Genomic DNA, 17,630 nt, shown 5'->3' with positions numbered 1-17,630 from the left:
CAGTGTGAAAATTCCTTTGCTTCTACTTTACCCACAGACTCCATCTGTCCCAAATTCTAGCACTATTGGCATAAAGCAGTGTTTTCCAATCTTTGAGCTGAAACCCTATTTTCAATCCTGACAGCCTTTTCTGAAGTCAAAGATTCATAGAAGTTAGGGACTGGAAGGGACCTCATAAGATCATCAGACCCAGCCCCCTTGCCCCAAGGCAGGAAAGACTGCTGAGGTCAAATTACCCCAGCAAGATGTATGGATGACCCCAGCGAGGTGGTCAGATGACAACCCACTTCCAGCATAAGTCTAACTTTGCCAATTGAATCTGGGTTTGGGAAAGTTCAGTAGCAAAATAAAGCAACATGCAAAATTCCCCTAACATTAGTCAGCAAAACCCACTTAACACTTTTCCTGCAGAATCAAATAGTGATTATTAGGTGGAGGTGTTTCAGGAAGACAAATCTGTGTAACAAGCCAATTAAACAGCCTTGGCAAATCTTCCTCTAAAAATCACCTGTGTCATTCCATTTCTACTTTTAAACATATACCACATTGTCCACTAGAGTAATGAACGTTTGATCCTTCTGATCTCTAAAAGAAGCTATTGCAATATGGAGATGCAAATTACTGACTGACTTTTGGCTGAGAAGGGTGTGCACGAGTTATTCATAAAATAATTTAAAAATGTGTTTGGAGAGCTCAGTATAAATCAAAATAAATGAATGTCTCAGTAGGTATGTGAGGGTGTATATAACCTTAATACTGAAAAAGAAGTTAAAGTTCCCAGTTCTTTTTCCCAGCAGAATAACTTTCCATATATGCCCTGTACCATGGGCTATAGTATTAACCTTGCCAGTCAATGGGGAAAAATGCCTTCTGTTTTGATATATTGTCTATTTGGAATAAGATAAAACACTGTCCCCAATCCTGCACTTCAGGACCTTCCTGGGGGACCCAGCACCTACACGCACTCCTACTGAACACTGTTTACAAAGGTTTCGCCCCCCACTCCAGTCTCTAGTTGCAAGATTGTGACCATTAAAAATACCTGTTAAAGAAATATTGCTAAAATTGTTATTGCTCTGAAATAATAATATAAACCTTTTTTTACTACAACATCTTAGGGTAAACCTAGGTTACGGCTAGCAAGAATTAAAGCAACAGATTGTGAAAACAGGTTGATGATTATCTGTCAGGCATATGAACTCAGTTGTGGTTCTTATTGACAGTAATTTCATAAAATGTGTTACTATAGTAGGAGTCTGAAAAACTCCTGCACAATGAATTTAGTATTCCAAACAAGATAGTCACAGTGACTCTAGCTGAACAATTCTTTGTTCTGGTGATGGAGAAAGAAAGCATACACCTTGACTGATGAGTTCCCTAACACCTCATTAAAACCAAAACTTATTTCCAAATTCACAGATCATCAGCTTCACAGGAAAAAATAAGAAACAAGCTTTCATTTCAGAAGAAACCAAGATAAAAATAAAGACTTTGACAAGGATTAAATCCCAGTAGGAATTTTTCCAGACTTTGAACTTGGGTAGATTAGAGTGGGAGGTTTGGTTGGGCTTATTAATTCTATTTTACGTATTTGAATTATGTTTTCTGAGCAGTAACAATTATGATCTATTAACAAAGCAAACTACTAATAGGACACAAATATTCCTCTTCCCTTCTAGCTGACTAGATCCATGGATACTACTTCTTACCCCACTTAGATCATCTTTAACAAAACACCTCTTAAAAGCTTGGGAGAAGAGCTGGTCTACAACTGTTTCCCGAAGCTCAAGAGATTTCCGTTTGCACATTGCCTAGTACCATGTTGCCAGCATTGGTATTTTGCTTCACGCACAGCCCCTGAAATCATGTGAGAATCTTATTTTTCCTTTAAATAACTACTTCTTGATAATTGTGGAGAAAAAAGCTTTAAAATACAAGTTGAGCACAGCCTAAAGCTTCAAACAATCTAATAGTAATTTTAAAAGAACCCTAAATGTATTTTTTTTTAATTTGTGAATTTAGGGTCCTGCTTCCTTTGAAGAGAATGTACACAGGAGTTTTTCATCTTCTGTTCAAATGCAGCCACCCTAAGATGTAGTGATAGGATTTAAGAATTTATGAATTACAAAAGGAATTTAGATCAACATAATTACTTAACTCAGAAGCTGATTAGCATACCAGTTCTAATGTCCTCACTCTTAACAAAAAGTACCTGTATATTGTTCAACAGTTAGAACAGTCACCACCTCCTTTCATGTTTCCTCAGAAAGATGAAAACTCCAGCAGCCCAGTGGTCCTACCAACTTTGGTTCATTACTGTGTCCAAGAGAAGATAACATGTAATGGAATACTTAGGCCTTGCCTACACTTTGGGATGAAGAGGGGTTAGAAAACACAGCTGTAATTTGCCACAGGTGCATCACTGTTGACTGCAATAGGAGATGTTGTAGTGTGGTTACAGGTCTTGTATTTTTTTACCATTATGCTGTTGTATCCTTTCTACATTACTACATCCATCACTTGGTGTCTACACGTGCCTGGGGGGGGGGGGGGGGGGGGGGGCGGGGCAGTGGAAAGGAGTGCTGTAATTAGAGCAGCTCTTGGGAGCTGCTTTAATTGAAGTGCACGCAGCGTCTCATGTATTCAGCATCCCATGCTTCAAAATGCTGGCAGGACACTTCTACTAAAGCACACTGGCAAGGCACGTAGCAGAGCAGGGCGGGGGCCTACTCCTGAGCCACTGGGATCTTGTAATGGGGCAGCTTGGTCTGGGGCCAGGGCAGAGTTGCAATATGCAGCCTGCACACTCTGGGCAGAAGCACATAAGCAGAGGATTGTGGCTCTGTCCCTACTCCAGACCAGGCTGTCACTACTGCAAGGAGCTGGGACACAGCCACAATCCACTGCCTGCGCTTCTCTGCTCAGAGCATGTAGGCTGCAAATCCCCTGCCTGGAGCATGCAGGCTGCTGATCGCAGCTCTGCCCTGGCTCCGGAGCAAGCTGCCCCTGCCGCAAGATCCCAGGGGATTCAGAGCAATCCCTGCCCTGCCCTGCTCTGCTACACACCCTGCCAGCATGGATGGGGCTGGTCTCCATGGCAACCCCAGTTTTTCACTTTCACACACAACTGTCTGGGACCAGCCCCACCGATAAGCAGGGGCAACTGGGAAATGGAGTCCACTGCCAACTGCATCCGGCCCATGGGGCAGACTTTGCCCACCCCTGTGCTATGCTCTCAAGACTCAGTAGTTGATATCTGGGAAATCTAGTTAGATTCTGCCTTCCAAACATAATTTGTCTTGCAGAATCATGCAGGGAATGGAAGCCCCTGAACTGGTTGCATCCCAACATGTCAAGCGTCTGGTAGACTTTCACCAAGATTTTGAATGCTCTTCTGAAGTTAATCAGAAGCAAGTTTGTAAACTGTGTGATCTGTGTGTCTGTGCACATATTATATTTAACGCTGGTTTCTAATGAGGCAAACTGCTACACACTACACTAGTTTTACCTACCTTAGGAAAAATTGTCAACTTAACAATTAATTCCAGCTGCCAGGTCATGAACGTTAGTTTTTTGACCAAAAAGCCCCCATGTAATTCCAGTCTCCCAATTTCAGAATATGTATGACACATAGAGCAAGAAACAGACTTCTGTTAGATATAATATAATCAGTAAGTAGCATATTAGGAACATACAACTGAAAATATCCAACAATTAAAATGAAAACAATGATTAAAAAAAAGGAAAAGGAGTTACAGCTTTTTTATTACAGGCTGGAAAAAAAGAAAGTTAGAAGAGAAGTGCATCACTAAATCATGCACTAATAGAAATTTTAACTAACCATCCCAAAACCAGGATCCTTACTATGAAGGAGAATGAGTTGGTTTTATAAGAGTTTCCAAGTTGATTGTGTAAAAGATTAATCTCTACATTGCTGCATCTTTGTAAAAGATGACAGGTAAAACCACCTAAAACAGGAAGCCAACTTTCTTCCGGTTGTTTAATTAACAATTCTTAAAACAAAATAAAATGCATTGCTGCTTTCTTTACATTTGTATACTTGTCTTCCTTTGTTCTGTGCTGCTTAAATTCTGTTTCTATAAACACACAATATAGAAATATTTTTTCATACAGACACACTAGTTAATGATACAAATTAAGATCAACATTTCATGTGCCTATAACTTGGTATAGACTATATGTGGTTGGAGGGTAGAAAAAGAGACAGTGTGAGGGAAAAAGTGCTTCATGCAGAAAGCATGAAGAGGAACTATCAAAAATGAGTGTGGGCTTCTGGTACGCCAAATGGGATTTCACCTACATTCTCACCACTCAGGTAAAACACATGAAAAAATGTGTAATAAGACAATTCTATAACATGACGCCCCCATCATTTTCTTTTTTCCAGAATTAAGGGTATAAATACACTAAGTAGCTTAAAGACAATTTATCAGCGCTCATCATAAATAGCAACTCAGCTACTGACATACAGTATATTAGAACACTGCCAGAATGTGCCAAGTATTGATTTACTGCTGTATATCACTAATGCTTGCAGTTGTAGCAAATGGAGCACCTCTCAACAACACCAACAGCACTCTACTACAAGTAATAATAGATGATGTGCTAAAGCTGAAAGCAATCACTGTAAGTCAGCTTTTCTTTTCTTTTTTTTAATTACAGCAACTTTTTATTTTACCTTTTAAAGAAACAAATTAACTCCTCTTTTACTTCTCACAGACAATCAATGATGATTTTTACCTACCAAAGGACACAAAAGTGAGTATAAACTTTATGTTAAGTTTTAAAGAGACCGTTTGAAGTACAAGATTGTTACTTTAAAGAATTTGATTTTCTTGAAAAAGATAACCTTAAACAATATCTGGAGTCCAATTTCAATGTAGGAATCTCTAGTTGTGCTTTTTGCTTTATGTTCTCAAACAGCAGGATATGCTAACTTACAATAAATACTATCACCTTACTCTGTGCAACTGTTTAACCAGGCAAGATATGCAACAGTCCTAATTGCTCATTTAGTAAATTTTAATTAACTTCTGAGAAAAGTATTTTTTTATTAAAGTTATTAATATGATATTAACTCTTACATCAGCAATACAAACAGGAAGGATAGTCTTCACAGAAAGGTGAGTTTTGAAAGAGTCAGTTTCATTTCTTAAATTATAGGCAGAAGCTAGAAATAAGCTATGGTCTAGTCTTACCTCATTGCGACACCAGCTGCTTCTATGTAAGTAGTTACAGACTCATAACCTGTGGCAAGCTAAATCCATCATAAATTCTACATTTGCTCTTTTCATAAGTGACACTTAGCAGGCTATGCTTGATCTCTCTAGCTATATTATTCATTTTAATCCTATAACATGTTAGGCTAATAAAAAATTGTTTTATTACAAATCTCCAGTGGCACAAGAACTCTTGGCCTTGATCCCTCATTCAGTCACTGAGTTTGCTTCTTTCAGCACAATAAAGGGTACAGGGCACAAAATTGCATTTTGACTTAAGACAGTTAACTTTTATGCATGCTAGCTTTCTTACTTGTAATTAGGGGTAACAACACCTATTTAAGGCAACCAGGTACTGCTGGAAGATGCAAGACACTTACAAAGAACATATCAGTAATTAGGGAGAAAAGTTCCCTGTAGTTAGGTTTCTCTCAGCCTTTACTCAGGGAGAACATCTACTGAAGTTATTGGGCATTTTGCTTGAGTAAAGATTTAAAAAAAGGAGTAATTTTACACACCTAGTCAAAAGATCAAAAGTATAAGAATTCTGGATTTGAAACTGTAAATTTACTGGGGTAAATCATAATCTATGGTATTGGAGTGCCTGGCATAGCTTGCAAGGGCCGTGTGTGAAGATGACAATCTTGTTTCCTCTACTCCTCCTCAACCCAAATCAGAGGCCAAGTCAATCTCAGACATGAAGTAGATCAACCAAGCTAATTTATATAAATTGGCTAATGGTTCTAGAGGGGCATTCCAGCAGCAAGGAATCTTCATGGAATCTTTGGAGGAGGCAAAATTTCCTATGCCTTAAGTGGGAATAAAGTTTAGCACGGAATTTTCTGTAAGAGCCCTATGTCATTAGAAAGATCCTTCTATGCTCAGGGAATCCACCAGTGGTAGACAAACTTCTAAAGCCACAAAAATACACCGGGTCCATATTTAATACATTATGGCCCAACTTTAAAGGGCACAAATAAATAATGCACCCTATAAAGCCTAGACTCATTTGTCATACCAAGTTAAAACAATATGTAATTTTATAACTCAAGATATACTTTCTATTGAAAAAAATAATTTTCCTTCTTATTTTAGAACTGCAGCCTGATGTGTTACTTGAAAGAAATGCATTCTTTAAGGACAGGGATTAATATGGTCATGGAAACGCAAAAGGAAGAGTTCACTGACACTATTTCCAGAATTGACAGGAATCTTAATAATCTGCTGGTAAGCATTTATTTTTACTCAATTTAGGAGGGGAAAAAACAAAAACAACCATAGACTGCTGATATCACTGCTAGAAATATTAAAATGTTGATGAACAAGAGCATTATTCACTCTTTTCAAACTTTCATATCAGACCCTAAACCTGATCTAATCTATCCAGATACCACAACCACAATAGCTGCACCCCTGTTGTCAGTTTCTGTCAACAGACTATCAAGAATATTATTCTATAAAGAGAGCTCAAGGGAAAAGTCTCTTTAACAACCTTTTTTTTTCCTTTCAAAAATATATAGCTTGTGATGCAGATGTTTCATTTTGTAAAAACATATTTAAAAACAACAGGAGTTTGTTTTTTAAAACTCCTAACATCTTGCTTTGCGAAGACTGGATAATCTGCTCTTTTACAAAGCAAAACATGGAGGTTGCAGTTTCATATCAGATTGTATGGTGTGGGTAAAGGGTGGCATGACTGAAAACTAAATTAATTTTTTAAAAAACTTTGAATCCAATACATTTTATTCTTCAGAACTGCTCAGTAGCTCTCTCAAGAATGTGCAACATTGTAACAACTAGCAAAATAACTAGTTTTAAAGTATATTGCAATAAACACATTATGGCAAATAGCTGTGTGTGTAATTTCTCCTTGCTGCACAATATAAATTAAGATTCAAATTATAGGTTTCTAACACAGTCACCACCCAAGATTAAATTCAATATGCATGATCTTGTAAAAGCTTGCATTTAGATTACCTGCAATAAGCAATGGTTTACAGAACTGGGCCCTAAGAATCTGTCTCTGCAGTATTCAATACCTGAGTTGCAGCATGCAGCAAGACTTGGTTCACTACAAGGAGCTAAATCCCACTATAAATAAAAAGTGGTAACACAGAAGTCATAGTGGAAAACATAAAAAAAGTGGTTGTGTGTTACTTTAAAACAATTGCTCAGGCCTGGATTAGCAAATGAAGTGGGTGCTTCAGCTGCAGTATTGACCAAATCTATAATATCCTTAGATCTTAAAATTATAAAATTGAAATTGTGGTACAATTTACTGCAGCAAAGTATTCCATAAGACGCCTATGGATACTTAATCTTAACAGAATGGGAAAACCTGAAATGCTGTAGATTTTGTTTTAGAAGAAAACTCAATTTGTACAGGTTCATACACTGCTGATTAATTTTGTTAGTGATGGAAATATCACTTATCAATAACAAACTACATAAATATTTTCATTGCAGAAGAAAGGCACGTCTACCAAGACTGAATGCAAGCCTTGTGAAAGCCATAACATAGGCAACTCTAAAGACCTCCTGGATGCACTAATCACCTTTCTGCAATCAATTTATGAAAAATCATCTTAACTGCTACATTATTTATTGAAATATTTAATTATTATAATAATTTATATTTTGCCTTATATTTAGGAATTTGCTACCCATTGGTCCCAATATCCCTTTGAATATAAAATGCACGTGTCTTTAAAATGAACATGCCTTCTCAAAATAAGCTGCATCTTAAATTTGAGAAAAAGAGAGCAAAACATTCTTATATGAAACATACAGACCCCATCCTTGTAAATGTGTTTATGTGAAGTTTAATTTTTTCCCTCAAAGTAGTCAAAAATGTAGTTGCATTTTAAATTCCAAGGTGTCTTATATTCAAAGGAATATGGACTGTTTTCTTACTACCAGTGTTGAGATTCTGCACTAAGATCATATATGATCCTATTTGTAAGCCCTACGGGCTCCAAAACTATTTTTAATCTAATTTGTTCACACTTCATTGTTATATCTCAAAACATATGTTGTATGATATTTGTCAATCAGGATATTTAATATAAATGCTGGAAAATTATTTAATAAATGTCAGTGTTAAGTTAAATAATGTTTACCGTTTGACTTCTTTGTGAAATGAAGATGATCAGGTTCACAAGTTTCAGTTGGTGACACACTGAATCGCACACAGAACTCTAGATAAAAATAGCATTTTCCTGATACAAGAGTTCCTGTAACAGATTCAATACAAGATACTTGCAGATAAGACAAGACTTTACACTACTATGCATTTTTTAAAACAGGCATTTCAAATTTTATCAAGCAATACACAGTACCAGACTATGTTTGCAAAATTTGGATTATGCAACATGCAAAGGATGAATGACAATAAAAAAAATGCAGAGAAGTCTATAAAACTGTTTCCTGTGAATGGTCCTAATCTATACCACTATTCAGACTCTCAGCTTCATCTTTGCAGCTTTTATGTAGGTACTTACTTCCAGCAAAGGAAGCATACTGCTGATAGACAAATAATACAAATGAATATGCATTGAATACTCTTCCTTTTTGTTAAAAAAAAAAACACTGTTTTGAGGAAACTCTGAAATGCACTTACTCTCAATAAAGATTGTGTTTATCATGCAATATTTTAAAATGCGTTATGTATAACTAAAACTGAGCATCCTTTTCAATCCCATAAACACCACCCGTAAACAACAGAACAAATTGTAATTGATGAAAGCAAGCTGTACGAGTACTGTTATCAGTTCATCGTTTCATCTTTGATGTGTTTTACTAACTGGGAGAGAACTGTAGTATTCAGTATACTTTAAGTATACTTGAAACAGACTAACAGAGTGGAAAAAACAGCATTTTTCTTGTGGTAAATAGAAAAAATAAGGTATTCTGACAGTTGCCCATCAAAACTACAAAAATTACTTACAGTACGATATTTGTTTGCTCTAGCATCTTCTTGTTCCTTACTGTTTGAGGGAGGCTGTGCTGTCTCCACCCACCAGGATTCAAGAGGCCAAAGGATAGTTAATCATCCTAATCACATGCAAACTAACTCCTCCCTCTGATGGGTACCCCTGAACTTTCACTATGCATTTTCTACTTCGGGAACAGCTTTGTATGTTTTGAAAAGTATTTTATCTAACCAAGGGCATAGAGTAGGTTGTTTAGGCTGGGGGAGATTGCTTGTTGCTTAGTTGCTTAATTGCTGGCCTCGCTAGAAGGAAAGCTGTATCAACAAAGTCCGGAGCTGGAAGGGGGGTTACTTGGGGGGGAGCTGGAAGGGGGGTTACTTGCTGGGCTTGCTATACATTTCGTCACATCAGCAAGTTTAACCTGTTACGTAGCTATATAAGGCAGACGCCCACTGAGGTGTGTGTGCTTGCTTTGCGAACGATTGCCAAGCACCACTTTCTGCGCAGAAATAAAGATTAAGTTGGATCCTTCAACCCTGTGTGTTTATTGGCACAAGCGCACCGGGCACGAACTCACCATTGTTCGGGGACAACACCTCTTATCAATCAGATGCTTCCCAAACAATTTGTTTACTAATTTATAGCTAAGAGCTGAACTCGGGGGAAGGGGGGGGAGAACAACAATGACAGAGACAATTATTATAAAGTTTTTTCTTTGTTGGACTTTATTCTTCACTGTGAAATATTTCTATTCACAGAGTTCTTTCCCCCTACCAAAATGGCTAGGGCAGAGTACAACAGAATGCATGAAAAATAACCTGACAGCTTCCTCTTCAAATTTGAACACATAAAACAAGAAGAAAGGAATTGTAGGAGCAGATGATATATACATATACATACACACACACACACACGCACGCACGTCGCAAGTCTTAAATAAGAAGCTGGGCTGAGGAAATGTGTCTAGAGGAAATTATTCCAAATTGGTTGGACTGTCATGCTCAAAGGAGCATTTTCATCCGTGGCTTCATGTCCAACTGGGAGTGGGAATCAGGTATGGGTTCTCAGAGGTCGGTCCTAGATCTGGTACTGTTTTAATATCTTTATTCATAACTTGTAGGATGCAACTGAGTGTACACTGAGGAAGTGGAGAGAGGATACCAAAATTGGTGATGTAGTAGATGCTATGAAGAGTATGATTAGAATTCAATATGACCTTGGTAAACTGGAGAAGTGGTCTGCAATCTGGCAAGGACGCATATAAAATCTTGTACTTAGGATGAAACAATTATGTGCACAAAGACCATGGGGGAACATCTGGCTAGGCTGCAGTTCTACAGAAATGGACCTGGGGGTGGTTGTGGACCAAGCTGAATAAGTCAACAGTGTGCTATTGATGAAAAAAATCCAATAGTATACTGAGATATATGAAGAGGAGTGTTGCATGTGGGTTTTGATAAGCAATTCTTCCACTTTGGAAATTTCGATTGGATATTGGAAAGAACTTTAAACAATGAGAGTGTTTGAGCATTGGATACATTTACCTCGAGAGGGTGTAAGATCTCTATCACTGGAAGTTTTTGAGTGCCTGTGAGAGAAATGCTTGTCTGGGATGGCTTAGACAGGGATGATCTTGCGGTGAACAGGAGTTTGGATTAGATTACCTCCCACAGTGCTCTCTCACCATATTTATATAGGATTCAAATAAGCACGTGTTACCAATGTAAGGTTATCAAGTACTGAAGTTCCTAAATGGGATAAAAGCCAAACGACAGCTTACCATGAAAATAGCCTAAAATCATGCTGAGAGCTTTTATGCAATTCACTATGGAATCCCAAAGCTGTTACAATATGCTACTGGTGTCAAGTGCTCCTGCAATTGAATAGCAGCTGCCTCCTCAATCACTCCCCCTAAAATGAAAGCTTGCAGCCTAACTGGTAAGCGATAAACATTCCATCATTAAGAGAGTTTGTTGGCTTGTTGCGTCTTGGAAGCTTACTGTGTTACAGTACTAACCTCTGGGACAGATTACATGAGGCCAGCAGAAAAAGTTACTTTGGAGGTAGCCTGGGTTTTCCTAGGACCTGATCACAGATCAAAGTTCAGTAGGCCCAGTAATGCATTAAACTATTGCAAAGGGGTATGGCTGCCCTTACACATGCTCTCTTGTGCTAGGACATTTACAAGAGAAGTTCGTCTATTAGAAATTGTTCCCTTTAGTAGTTTACCAAAGTCCAAGCTTGCTGACCTTTAGGCTAGGGACTGACATTACACAAACTGGTTTAAGTGATCAGAAACTGGTTTAAACTTGTAACAGAATATACATTCAGTGCACATAAACCAGTTTGAAAATGGCTGAAACCGATTTGAGATAAACCTGGTTGAATGTAGTATCAGCCTTAACCGATTTGGATCAAGCCGCTTTACGCAATGTCTGTTCTAGACCCCTTCCTGGTTTAAGTTAAACCAGAGTCCCCCAGCATCCTGGCATGGTCTCTGGGCAGGGCTGTCTGCTGCAGCAAAGCAGATTGGCCCGCCCCTCTCCTTCCTAGCCAGAGCACTATCACAGCTCTGGCTGGCTGAGGCTCTAGCAGCTGCCAGGTTTCCCCCTTCTCCCCATCCCTCTCCCCCTCCCCGCTGGCTGCTCAAGTAGGGATCCTCCCTCCTGCCCCTCTCCCACAGCAGAGACCCCAGCACAGGGATCTGGCATCTGGCCATGCCCCTCTTCCCCCCCCCCCCCCCCAATGCCAACTACTGCTCCAAAGTGCCTGTGTGGGTCTCCAATTTCACTGGAATAAAGGCAGACAGCTAGTGGCTTGCAAATGCAAATGAACCCTGCAGATAAGAAAGCTTGAAACTAATGAGGCTTGATGGGCTGATAAACTGGCTGCAATCTGTCAGTCTTCAAAAAGGGACAGAGAAAGATGTTAAAAATAATCTAGTTTGCAGACAGTCTGAAGAAGCAGGGAGACAGATTGAAAAGCTCACTATCAACAGATGTAGGGTCTGGCAACACTCCTACCCCTTAAGCAGCAAGCAGGCCAAAGTCTGGGACAGTACAGGCAGGGTGGGGGTTTACACCCCTCCCTAATTGGATTACCCTGCCAGGGCCTGGTCACTCTCTCCCCTCAGCTCAGCAGTGTGGAATGAAAGGGAGGGCTGTCAGCACCCCCTCCCCCAGCTTCTAGCCTAAGCCACTGTAGGCATATGCCTGCAGGTCTGGGATGTCTGTACAGTTGCAAACTGATTCAACCTAGCCAGGTTAGACTAACCTGCAAAGATTGAATCAATTCAGGCTCAGACTTTTTAAATTTTTGTCTATCCCTAGCCCTTAAGCACAACTCAAAAGGTCTTTTCAATCAAGCACCTGTATGACTATGATTATCACTAACTTAGAGCTAGCTGGTACAGCATCAGAAGTGGGAAGGAAGTTGTTTGTGCTACCCAGGCTCTTAGTCACGACATGTTTTAGATATTATTTCTTATTTTAGTAGGTATTTCACTTTCAGCCATACATGACTGTAATCTTCCTAAAAAGTATACAAAACGCTTACAAAGCACCTTGCAGAATCAGTGGGTGGTGAAGAATGTATTTATATCTCTGTAAAAGTGTGTGTGTCAACATGCCATTATAAAACAGACAGATCAAAGTATATTTCACTTTCTAAAAAAACAATGCCAGCTAAAAGAACTAAATTCAAGTACAGGTTTTTAGTTTTGTTTATATTATTTGTCTTTTTTGTGGAAATTTTAAAGTCTCACAAGTTTTAATATACTGTTTCTTTAACATACAGAATAAGTTCCCTCCAGAGTTGTTGCAATCACCTACCCTAGAAGTCTTCAAGAAGAAACTAGACAGTCACCTTGCTGGGGTCACCTGACCCCCAGTTATCTTTCCTGCTTGGTGCAGGGGGCTGGACCCGATGACCTTCTGAAGTCCCTTAAAGCCTGACAATTAATGAATATGCACATTCTGAATTATAACTATAAACCTTCCCTAAGGATTATTAGGCAGCATTAATACCTTTGCTTGTCACTTGATTTAAAAATCCCCAACATGGATACTGAAGAGTCAGCACTCGTCACAACTGTGATATATTAATAATGAAGTATTTCTCAATCCACTGCAGTTTAAAAATACCTTTGAATTTAATTAACATATTCAGTGCAAACTCCTTCTTAACCATTCAAGTTATGCAACAGGAAAAAAAATAATAGGAAAAATGTACAGGTTAATTAACATCCATGCAGACTACAATTCACTGTACCTTTCCATTCTAAGCATAATCATCAAGCCATCTAAAACTTCAGGAAGAAGGATTAATCATATAATGGTATTTTTGAGATGCTTTTATTTGGAATTTTAAAATGAACATTTACATAAAGTATCAGGGCAACAGAGGTCATACTAAAAAAGTTTAATTACCATTTCCACAATATTAAATTCTTTATCTATATTTTTTCACTGTGCAAATTTTTTTTTTTTTTTTTTTGCCCTGGCTAGATAACCTTTTACACTTAACATCAAAGTGCCTTTGAGGTGCACATCTGTTCTCCTGAAGTTAAGTGCAAGTACAACTACTCTTTAATCAGCTGCTGAGAACAGACCTCATTGCCTATGTACGAATTAAGTTTTTTTAAAGTCAGATGTTATGCAGATATGCTAACATTTGAAAACGTTAAATAAGCATTCATGAAACAAGGCTAGATTAGAATAAAAAGCCTTAAAAGTAATTATTAAAGCTTTTGTACTAACCTGGTGAGCCAAATAAAAGTTTATAGCTCCATTTACATCTCTCACATAATATTCTTCTATAAAAATGACTAACAATACTGAGTTAAGAAAAACGGACATGAACAATTCTGCTGCTGCACAACCTTTCCAGGAAAAAATATATTTTTGGATTTGAGGCATGTACTAGTGGTCTGCTTATTTCCTTTTGCAAGCTGGTTTGTAGCCTTTTGTGATAGATCATGTGATATGAAAACATACCATTGAATTTAACATGAGACAAAAATAGAAAGCTATGTAAAAGCACATTAAGAGCAAAGATCTTCACCTGACCTACATTGCAGTACAGGCCTTAAGTAACACAAAATGTTTCTCATTTAGGCAGACTTGATTTCATAACACTGCTTGCGTTACAACCTTGCTCAAGTAAAAAAAGCAGTCTAATACAGAGGTACGCTTTCCTTCCCCAGCAGTTCCTTTGTAAGCTTTATGCCCTTTTCTTGAGATGCAAAAGATATCCATGTTTTAAAACACAAATAAAAGACATTTTCTGTGGAAAATTCTAACTTCTAGCAAGGTGATCAGGAACAGCCAACATGAATTTGTCAAGAGTAAGTTATGCTTGACCAAACTGATTTTCTTCTACAAGGGCATGGGCTTTGTGGGTCAGGGAGATGAGTAAACATGGTATCCTTTAATTTTAGTTAGGCTTTTGACACTATTTCCTGTGACGTTCTCATTGGTAAGAAAATACACCAGACCAGTAGGCAGCAATGTTTCTGGGCTGCAGGCTGGAATGACCCAGTTCAGGCCACAAGCAGGTGGGTGGGCACATAGGACCCAACTGCTGCTGAGTCCTCTCCACAAGGAAAGGATCCACAGTTTTTTCCCTGTGGTGCCAGGGGAAAGCAACTGTTGCCAAAGCCATAAGTTCATAGGTTGGATCAAATGGTTCAGTGGGCCAGGCACGGCCACAGGTTGTATGTAGCCTGTCAACCCCTGCACTAGAGAGAAAAGTACTATAAGGTACATACATAACTGGCTGAATTGCTATGCTCACGGAGTACTCATCAATGCCCTCATTTCTGATTGGGAGAAGGTACTGAGTGGAGGTCCCCAGCATCTGGCCTGGGTCTAGTGCTGTTCAATTTCTTCATTAATGAACTGAGGATAGGATTGAATCTAGCAAATCTGCAGATGACACCAAGCAGGGTGGAGCTGCAGATGCTTCGGCAGGTAGGAGTAAGATTCAAATGACCTAGATAATCTATAAAAATGATTTGAAATTAACCAAATGGAATACAGACAAAAGGAAAGTTCTGCACTCAGGACAAAACTGCATGCAGAAATACAAAGAGTGGGAAACCGCTATCTAGGCTGAAGTACTGTAGAAAAGGATCTAAAGATTATAGTGGGCTGTAAGCTACATATGAATCAACAGTGTGCTCTTGTTGCGGAAAGAAGAAAAAGTATACAGGGTTGTATTACCAAGAGTCACATGCAAGTCAAAGGAAGTGCATTGATAAAAGCTGACATGGCTTTTTTGTCCAATTTTGGACACTGTACTTCAAGGAAGGTGTGGACAAATTAGAAAGAGTTCAGTGGAAAGCAACAAAAGCAATTATAGGCCTAGGAAACATGATTAATAAGAAAAGTTTGAAAGAATTGAGATCATTTAGATGGAAGAAAAGAAAGTGCGGGATTTTTCAAATTCAGTACCTATTCAGTACTGAAATACTACATGATTGTTATGAATACCTGAACGATTGTTATAAACAGAATGGCAATACACTATGATCTGTGGCTGCAGAGAAAAGGGCAAGACATGATTATCTTAAATTGCCACTTGAAGAATTTTGCATGGCTATCAGGAAGAACTTTCTATCCATCTATGAGGTCGTTAAGCATCAGCAAATTATCTAAAGAGGCTATGGAATCTTCATCCCTGGAAATTTTCAAGAGAAGGTTGGATGGACACTTGGCTGGGATGGCTTAGTCAGGGATGATCCTGCCTTGACCAGGGGGCTGGACTAGATGAGCTTCTGAGACCCTTTCTAGCCCACTTTCCTATGATTCTATACCTGCTTAGATTCAATTGATTAAATTGCTTCCGCATGTCACCATATAAGGCCTCAAGTAATCAAAGTAAATCTGGGTATCATTCAACAACAAAATAAAAGAAAAATGTATTCTACAAGAAAAGTGGCATTACTAAGCTACAAGCTTATGCGGAAGTAACCTGTGTTATCCACAGCACTTAGGTTATATAAATACTTTTCACAGAACTTCAGGTGAGGTACAACATACAAAGTAAAACATATGGAAAAGAAAAAGTTAAACCACTTCTGTATATTGAAGGTTTCTTAAGTAACTGTAACTATTGAGATGTAGGTACTATGAGACAGCTTAGTAAAAGCTTCTGCTCGGTATGCAGCAAGAGTCCAAAAAGCAAATCAAATGTTAGAACATGCAGAATTAGGACAGAAAAATAAGAAAATCATAATGATATTATAATATCTAATGCTATCTAATAGTTACACTTTCCTGGAATGAGATGATCAATGTTGTTCATGTTCTTAAAAAAGTTATAGTAGAAATTAGGAACTCAGTTATAGGAGTTCAAGTTAATGGTGAAGAAAGATTTGTATATGAGGCTAGTTAAGATGAGATGAGTAAAGAGGAGTATGACAGCAATACGCTAAATAATGAACAGTGGGCGCATTTACATGAAATGCTACTGTGCAGTTGTTTATTGATTCACAGATGCTAGGATCGGAAGGGACCTCAACGGATCATCGAGTCCGACCCTCTGCCTAGGCAGGGAAGAACGCTGGGGTCAGGTGACCCCAGCCAGATGCCTATCCAGCAAGTACTAAATAAACGCGTAGTAAACAGTGACCGTGTAATAGCACCGGTGAATGTCTTTTAGGCAACGCTACTGTGCAGTAGCCTAATAATATTGCGCAAGAGCATATTAGCCTATTAATCTGGGCTGTGATGTGCCACTGAGTGGTATTTTTTTGCTACTGCGCAGTCAGCATTTCATGTAGACACACCCAGTAAAGGAACTAAAAGTAGTTAGCTGTCTTTGTCTGTAGTCAAACAGAAGGCAGAACAGATATGCACCTTACAGATTCCAAATATACAGAATACACCAAAGTGGTTTAAATCAGATGAAGTGAGCTCAAGTTCACAAAAGCTTATGCTCTATGTTATTTAGTTAGTCTATAAGGTGCATTATCTACCTTGCCCTCTGGTAAAGAAATGGCAAATGGGCTCTTTTTTAGTCCCTCTGCATGAGATGTTTTTGCCATTATGTCTGGGAAAAGCTTTGATCTCTGGTTGCTCCTAGTTTTGGAAGGGTTATAAACATTCCTAAGAACCAATCGGATGGAAGGTAGGAGGAAACACTCCCCTTGACTTGGTTATTTTATAGTTGCCTACTACCAGTTGCCTTGTACCTTTCTCTGAAACAGCTGTTACCAGGTGTTGTCAGAAAGGATGAGTCAGTGGCTCAGTTGACCTGATCATCAAACAAGACAGTGTTGATGGTAGTAGGCAGTCCTTTTTACCTGAGGTGTGGGAGGGGATGCTATAGTATTTACAACTGATGGGGTTCAGCCTCCCCTTGTCATGAAGGTTCACAGCCTGGGGGTGCTCCTGAATCCTCTGCTGCACCTGGATTTTCAGGTAGCAATGGCTAGGAGGGCCTTTCACCAACTATA

The 17,630-nt window shown here is 38.7% G+C and overlaps 1 long non-coding RNA gene across 6 annotated transcripts in view; it reads right to left on the bottom strand.

The window, feature by feature from the left end:
- LOC132248584 (uncharacterized) overlaps positions 1-9,304 on the bottom strand; it is a 127,750-nt gene extending 118,446 nt beyond the window's left edge. For 2 of the 6 annotated variants that reach the window (XR_009459833.1, XR_009459835.1), the window contains exons 1-2: positions 9,187-9,304; positions 8,360-8,473 (exon numbers count right to left, since the gene is read on the bottom strand). This is a non-coding gene — a long non-coding RNA (uncharacterized LOC132248584). The remainder of the gene's footprint in view (positions 1-8,359; positions 8,474-9,186) is intronic. The other 4 variants (XR_009459836.1, XR_009459837.1, XR_009459834.1 and 1 more) reach the window with 4 other exon arrangements.
- Positions 9,305-17,630: the final 8,326 nt, after the last annotated feature.

This window comes from Alligator mississippiensis, chromosome 2 (assembly GCF_030867095.1).
Source record: "Alligator mississippiensis isolate rAllMis1 chromosome 2, rAllMis1, whole genome shotgun sequence".
Classification (NCBI taxonomy): domain Eukaryota; kingdom Metazoa; phylum Chordata; order Crocodylia; family Alligatoridae; genus Alligator; species Alligator mississippiensis.
This window is presented reverse-complemented; position numbering and strand designations above follow the sequence as displayed.